The following is a 7,500-nucleotide window of genomic DNA, read 5'->3' as shown; positions in this document are numbered from 1 at the left end:
TCTCAGGGCCATGACACACAAAGCGTATCCGGGCGTCACCCCGTAACGGGTCATTAAGGCTGAGACGTGGGCGGCCCTGTCCCGCCCGGGGTTTCGTTTAGCGGCCGACGCCGGTTCGTTTTGCGGCCGAACGACGCCGGTTCGTTTAGCGGCCGAACGAAGCCGGCTCGTTTAACGGCCGAGGCCAGCCGGGTTCGTCCCTTCCTTGGATGATTTGCCATTCGTAATAAGAATCGTCACTACCTCAGTGCAGAGGGACTTTTTCGAGGCATTTGTGTCCGCTCGAGAGGCCTCTCGCTGGGCTCGAGAGGTCATGGGATCCGGTAGCCTATCACCTTGGAGAATCAGCGAGGTGCTCTTCCCTATATACCCGATGGCACCTGTTCGGGCCACCGTCCCCTGCTGGACGGGGCCCGGCTCTGTACCGCCCCAGACAGAGCGCCTTCGTCGGTCACGAAGGCAGGGTCGTGGACCCTGGAAGCGCACGAGCCACCCGACTCGGCTTCCATAGCGGCTGGCGGCCCTGGCCCGCCCGAGACGAAGCGCCTTCGTCGGTCAGACAGATAGGGTCGAGGACCCTGGAAGTGCGAGAGCCACCCGACTCGACTTCCACGGCGGCCCGGAGGCCGGGCCCGTCCCCGTCCGTGCCCGGGGACGGGGCACCTTCGTCGGTCAAACGCGTTGGGTCTTGGACCCTGGAAGTGCACGAGCCACCCAACTCGACTTCCATAGCGGTCGGCGGCCCCGTACCGCCCCAGACAGAGCACCTTCGTCGGTCACGAAGAGAGGGTCTTGGACCCTGGAAGTACACGAGCAACCCAACTCGACTTCCATAGCGGTCGGCGGCCCCGTACCGCCCCAGACAGAGCACCTTCGTCGGTCACGAAGAGAGGGTCTTGGACCCTGGAAGTTCACGAGCAACCCAACTCGACTTCCATAGCGGTCGGCGGCCCTGTCCCGCCCCAGACGATGCACCTTCGTCTGTCACACAGATAGGGTCTTGGACCCTGGAAGCCGTCCCCCTCGACTTCCGTAACGGTCGGCGGCCCTGTCCCGCCGCAGACGGGTCACCACTCCGTCTGTCTGTAGGGTCTTGGACCCTGGAAGCCGCCCCACTCGACTTCCATCGCGGTCGGCGGCCCTGGCCCGCCGCAGACGGGTCGCCACTCCGTCTGTCTGTAGGGTCTTGGACCCTGGAAGCCGCCCCACTCGACTTCCATCGCGGTCGGCGGCCCTGGCCCGCCGCAGACGGGTCGCCACTCCGTCCGTCTATAGGGTCTTGGACCCTGGAAGCCGCCACACTCGACTTCCATCGCGGTCGGCGGCCCTGTCCCGCCGCAGACGGTGTGCCACTCCGTCTGTCACACAGATACATAAGGGTGTCTCGGAACCCCGGACGCCGACCGAGACGAAACGCGTGGGGTCGGTGCGCCCGAGAGGGTAGGGTGCCCCGGGGCCGGCCGCTCGCCCGACCGGCTTCCGGGACTCCTTGACCGCTCGGGAGACCTATCCACGCGCCCGCCCGACCGGCGGCCGGGGGCCCTCGACCGCCACACGCGTACCGACGACCGGGGGGTTTCCGTTTTACGGCCGACGCCGAGATCCTTCGACGGTTCCAACAGGGGTTGTTACGCTTTTGTGTTCGCCCGTGTCTGAGCATATATGGTCGGGTCGAACCTTTGAGGCCGTAGCCTGGAGATCCAGGGCGGATCTTTTCTCACAACACGTGTGTCTTTGAGGCCGTAGCCTAGATCCAGAGACTTTAGGATCTTTTTAGCAGTTTTAAGGCCGTAGCCTTGATCCAGGGCGGATCTTTTGAGCAGTTTTAAGGCCGTAGCCTTGATCCAGGGCGGATCTTTTCACAGGTTTTAAGCCGAAGCGCCTTGATCCAGGGACTTTTGGATCTTTTTTTGCCGTTTTTAGGCCGTAGCCTTGATCCAGGGCGGATCGTTTTGCGGCCGTAGCCGAGTTCCATCACCCAAGGTAGCTTTAGTTTTTAGGCATTAGCCTTGATGATCCAGGGCGGATCGTTTTGCGGCCGTAGCCGAGTTCCATCACCCAAGGTAGCTTTAGTTTTTAGGCATTAGCCTTGATGATCCAGGGCGGATCGTTTTTTCCCATCTTTCGGGTATGAGCTCTTTAATTGTGAGCCTTCGGCCGACACTCGCCCGGGGCGCTGCCTCACATCAGACGCCCTTCGTCCGTTCCAACCGTTCCAGTTCTTTTAACGGTTTTTCGTTCATCGCACACCGACGCGCACAGACCTTTCTTGGGATCTGTCGCAGGGAGGGAGGACGCTGGAGGTCCACTTCGAGGCACCCATCCCTATATACCCGATGGCACCTGTTCAAACGACCGCCCCTTGAGAGAAGGGGCCCTTCCCGTGGCTCGTCCGGGAGGAGGCGCCCGCGTCGGAAGGCGCCGTAAGGTCGGAGACCCTGGAAGTGCACGAGTCACCCGCTTTTACCTCCAGGCCCTCTGTCGTACTTCTCGTGTCCGCTCACGAGACCTCTTTTCGGCTTTATGGAAGTGCACGAGTCACCCGCTTTTGCCTTTTCTGGAAGTGCACGAGTCACCCGCTTTTGCTTCCAGGCCCTCTGTCGTACTTCTCGTGTCCGCTCACGAGACCTCTCTTCGGCCTGGGGGTGCGCCACGTACACCCCCGCGTCCGCATTCGAGTCACCTCTTCGGGCTCATGAGGTAGGGTCGGTGACCCTGGAAGTCAGAGACTTCCAGGCCTTCTGTCGTACACCCTCGCGTCCGCTCACGAGACCTCTCTTCGGCCTGGGGGTGCGCCACGTACACCCTCCCGCGTCCGCTTTCGAGTCACCACTCTGGGCTACGGAGGTAGGGACGTGTGCCCTGGAGGAACCTGACTTCCAGGAGGGAGGGCCGCCCTGTCAGGCCCGCTTTCGAGTCACCCATCTGGGCTAAGGAGGTAGGGACGTGTGCCCTGGAGGAACCAGACTTCCAGGAGGGAGGGCCGCCCTGTCAGGCCCGCTTTCGAGTCACCCATCTGGGCTAAGGAGGTAGGGACGTGTGCCCTGGAGGAACCAGACTTCCAGGAGGGAGGGCCGCCCTGTCAGGCCCGATTTCGAGTCACCCATCTGGGCTAAGGAGGTAGGGACGTGTGCCCTGGAGGAACCAGACTTCCAGGAGGGAGGGCCGCCCTGTCAGGCCCGCTTTCGAGTCACCCATCTGGGCTAAGGAGGTAGGGACGTGTGCCCTGGAGGAACCAGACTTCCAGGAGGGAGGGCCGCCCTGTCAGGCCCGCTTTCGAGTCACCCATCTGGGCTAAGGAGGTAGGGACGTGTGCCCTGGAGGAACCAGACTTCCAGGAGGGAGGGCCGCCCTGTCAGGCCCGATTTCGAGTCACCCATCTGGGCTAAGGAGGTAGGGACGTGTGCCCTGGAGGAACCGGACTTCCAGGAGGGAGGGCCGCCCTGTCAGGCCCGATTTCGAGTCACCCATCTGGGCTAAGGAGGTAGGGACGTGTGCCCTGGAGGAACCGGACTTCCAGGAGGGAGGGCCGCCCTGTCAGGCCCGCCTCGGAGTCACCTCTCTGGGCTAAGGAGGTAGGGACGTGTGCCCTGGAGGAACCAGACTTCCAGGAGGGAGGGCCGCCCTGTCAGGCCCGCCTCGGAGTCACCCATCTGGGCTAAGGAGGTAGGGACGTGTGCCCTGGAGGAACCAGACTTCCAGGAGGGAGGGCCGCCCTGTCAGGCCCGCTTTCGAGTCACCCATCTGGGCTAAGGAGGTAGGGACGTGTGCCCTGGAGGAACCAGACTTCCAGGAGGGAGGGCCGCCCTGTCAGGCCCGATTTCGAGTCACCCATCTGGGCTAAGGAGGTAGGGACGTGTGCCCTGGAGGAACCAGACTTCCAGGAGGGAGGGCCGCCCTGTCAGGCCCGATTTCGAGTCACCCATCTGGGCTAAGGAGGTAGGGACGTGTGCCCTGGAGGAACCAGACTTCCAGGAGGGAGGGCCGCCCTGTCAGGCCCGCTTTCGAGTCACCCATCTGGGCTAAGGAGGTAGGGACGTGTGCCCTGGAGGAACCAGACTTCCAGGAGGGAGGGCCGCCCTGTCAGGCCCGCCTCGGAGTCACCTCTCTGGGCTAAGGATGGTAGGGACGCGTGCCCTGGAGGAACCAGACTTCCAGGAGGGAGGGCCGCCCTGTCAGGCCCGCCTCGGAGTCACCCATCTGGGCTAAGGAGGTAGGGACGTGTGCCCTGGAGGAACCAGACTTCCAGGAGGGAGGGCCGCCCTGTCAGGCCCGCTTTCGAGTCACCCATCTGGGCTAAGGAGGTAGGGACGTGTGCCCTGGAGGAACCAGACTTCCAGGAGGGAGGGCCGCCCTGTCAGGCCCGCCTCGGAGTCACCCATCTGGGCTACGGAGGCAGGGACGCGTGCCCTGGAGGAACCAGACTTCCAGGAGGGAGGGCCGCCCTGTCAGGCCCGCTTTCGAGTCACCCATCTGGGCTACGGAGGTAGGGACGTGTGCCCTGGAGGAACCAGACTTCCAGGAGGGAGGGCCGCCCTGTCAGGCCCGCTTTCGAGTCACCCATCTGGGCTACGGAGGTAGGGACGTGTGCCCTGGAGGAAACGGACTTCCAGGAGGGAGGGCCGCCCTGTCAGGCCCGCCTCGGAGTCACCTCTCTGGGCTAAGGAGGCAGGGACGTGTGCCCTGGAGGAACCAGACTTCCAGGAGGGAGGGCCGCCCTGTCAGGCCCGCTTTCGAGTCACCCGTCTGGGCTACGGAGGTAGGGACGTGTGCCCTGGAGGAACCGGACTTCCAGGAGGGAGGGCCGCCCTGTCAGGCCCGCCTCGGAGTCACCTCTCTGGGCTAAGGAGGCAGAGACGTGTGCCCTGGAGGAACCGGACTTCCAGGAGGGAGGGCCGCCCTGTCAGGCCCGCCTCGGAGTCACCTCTCTGGGCTAAGGAGGCAGGGACGTGTGCCCTGGAGGAACCGGACTTCCAGGAGGGAGGGCCGCCCTGTCAGGCCCGCCTCGGAGTCACCTCTCTGGGCTAAGGAGGCAGAGACGTGTGCCCTGGAGGAACCGGACTTCCAGGAGGGAGGGCCGCCCTGTCAGGCCCGCCTCGGAGTCACCTCTCTGGGCTAAGGAGGCAGGGACGTGTGCCCTGGAGGAACCAGACTTCCAGGAGGGAGGGCCGCCCTGTCAGGCCCGCTTTCGAGTCACCCATCTGGGCTACGGAGGTAGGGACGTGTGCCCTGGAGGAACCGGACTTCCAGGAGGGAGGGCCGCCCTGTCAGGCCCGCCTCGGAGTCACCTCTCTGGGCTAAGGAGGCAGGGACGTGTGCCCTGGAGGAACCGGACTTCCAGGAGGGAGGGCCGCCCTGTCAGGCCCGCCTCGGAGTCACCCATCTGGGCTACGGAGGTAGGGACGCGTGCCCTGGAGGAACCATACTTCCAGGAGGGAGGGCCGCCCTGTCAGGCCCGCCTCGGAGGCCTCCCCTCGGGCAGGGGAGGCAGGGTCGGGGACCCTGGAGGAACCGGACTTCCAGGAGGGAGGGCCGCCCTGTCAGGCCCGCCTCGGAGGCCTCCCCTCGGGCAGGGGAGGCAGGGTCGGGGACCCTGGAGGTGCCGGACCTCCAGGGGGACGGAGGCCGAACCCGTGGCCGGGGAGGGTGAGCCTTGCCGGGCTAGGCTCGCGCGGGTTCGAAGGCCTGGTTCGAGAGGACCCCTTCCCCTATATACCCGATGGCACCTGTTCACACTACTGCCCTTTCGAGAGGGGACCCCGACCGGTCCGCGGCCGGGACGGCGCACCTCGGTCGGCCTCGGCGAGTGGGTCGGGGTGCCTGGAGGTGCGCGAGCGGCCCGCCTGGAAGTGCGCGAGCCACCCGACTCTGGCGGCCGGCGCCCCCGGGCCCGTGCCCGCGGCCGACTCGTCTGACCCGGCATCGTCAAGGTCACCAATACCACGGAGCGTCTACGACGCCCCGTTTCCGAGATATCGGCCAATGAACTGCCGGGCGCCGTATCTCGGCCGGGGAAGGTCCTACGGACTCGGGGCCGGGCTCGTCGGAAAGGTCTCGCCCGGGGCTTTCCGACGAGACCGGCCGCGGGTCCGTGCGACCCCGGGGGCCCGAGATACTTCCGGTCGAAAATTCGAATTTCGTTACCGCGCTGCTCCGGCGCCCCGGGTCCGGGGCCTTCGCCCTTCGGGTGGGTGGCTCCTCCGCGGGGGGCCTTTCGAACGAGCCCACCCGCGCGTCGCTAGCCCTTTCCGGGGCCGAGATACGGCCTACCCCCGCGGGATTTTCCCACGGCCGTTTCTCGGGCGCCTCGGGTCCGGGGCCTTCGCCCTTCGGGTCGGTCGCTATGCCGGAGGGGAGCTTTCGAACGAGCCCTCCCTCGAGTCTCTGGCCCTTTCCCGGGCCGAGATACGGGCGGGTGGTCGCGGAATTTTCGCTCGTCCGGGGCTCCGGCGCCCCTAGCGTCCGCCTCGGAGGTCGCCCGGACGCGCGGCCGGTCTCGTTCGAAAGGTCCGTCCCGGGGCTTTCCGACGAGCCCGGCCTCGGGTCCGTGCGACCCCGCCCGCCGGAGATACGTCCGGTCGAAGCTCGCGGAAATTCCCGCGGCCGTATCTCGGGCGCCTCGGGTCCGGGGCCTTCGCCCTTTGGGTCGGTCGCTCCGCCGGAGGGGGCCTTTCGAACGAGCCTACCCGCGAGCCTCTAGCCCCTTCCCCGGCCGAGATACGGCGGTCTATGCCCGGATTTTCCCACGGCCGTTTCTCGGGCGCCTCGGGTCCGGGGCCTTCGCCCTTCGGGTCGGTCGCTATGCCGGAGGGGAGCTTTCGAACGAGCCTACCCGCGAGCCTCTAGCCCTTTCCCCGGCCGAGATACGGCGGTCCCTCCCCGGATTTTCCCACGGCCGCAGCACGGGCGCCTTTGCTCGGATCGACTCGCCCTTTGGGTCGGTTGCTCTACCGGAGCGGCCCTATCCAACGAGCCAACCCTCGTCTCTCTAACCCTTTCCCCGGCCGAGATACGGCGGTCCCTCCCCGGATTTTCCCACGGCCGCAGCACGGGCGCCTTTGCTCGGATCGACTCGCCCTTTGGGTCGGTTGCTCTACCGGAGCGGCCCTATCCAACGAGCCAACCCTCGTCTCTCTAACCCTAAGCCCGGCCGAGATACGGCGGTCCCTCCCCGGATTTTCCCACGGCCGCAGCACGGGCGCCTTTGCTCGGATCGACTCGCCCTTTGGGTCGGTTGCTCTACCGGAGCGGCCCTATCCAACGAGCCAACCCTCGTCTCTCTAACCCTAAGCCCGGCCGAGATACGGCGGTCCCTCCCCGGATTTTCCCACGGCCGCAGCACGGGCGCCTTTGCTCGGATCGACTCGCCCTTTGGGTCGGTTGCTCTACCGGAGCGGCCCTATCCAACGAGCCAACCCTCGTCTCTCTAACCCTAAGCCCGGCCGAGATACGGCGGTCCCTCCCCGGATTTTCCCACGGCCGCAGCACGGGCGCCTTTGC

The sequence above is a fragment of the Paramisgurnus dabryanus genome, chromosome 11 (genome assembly GCF_030506205.2).
Source record: "Paramisgurnus dabryanus chromosome 11, PD_genome_1.1, whole genome shotgun sequence".
In the NCBI taxonomy this organism is placed as follows: domain Eukaryota; kingdom Metazoa; phylum Chordata; class Actinopteri; order Cypriniformes; family Cobitidae; genus Paramisgurnus; species Paramisgurnus dabryanus.
Note: the sequence above shows the minus strand (reverse complement) of the source record.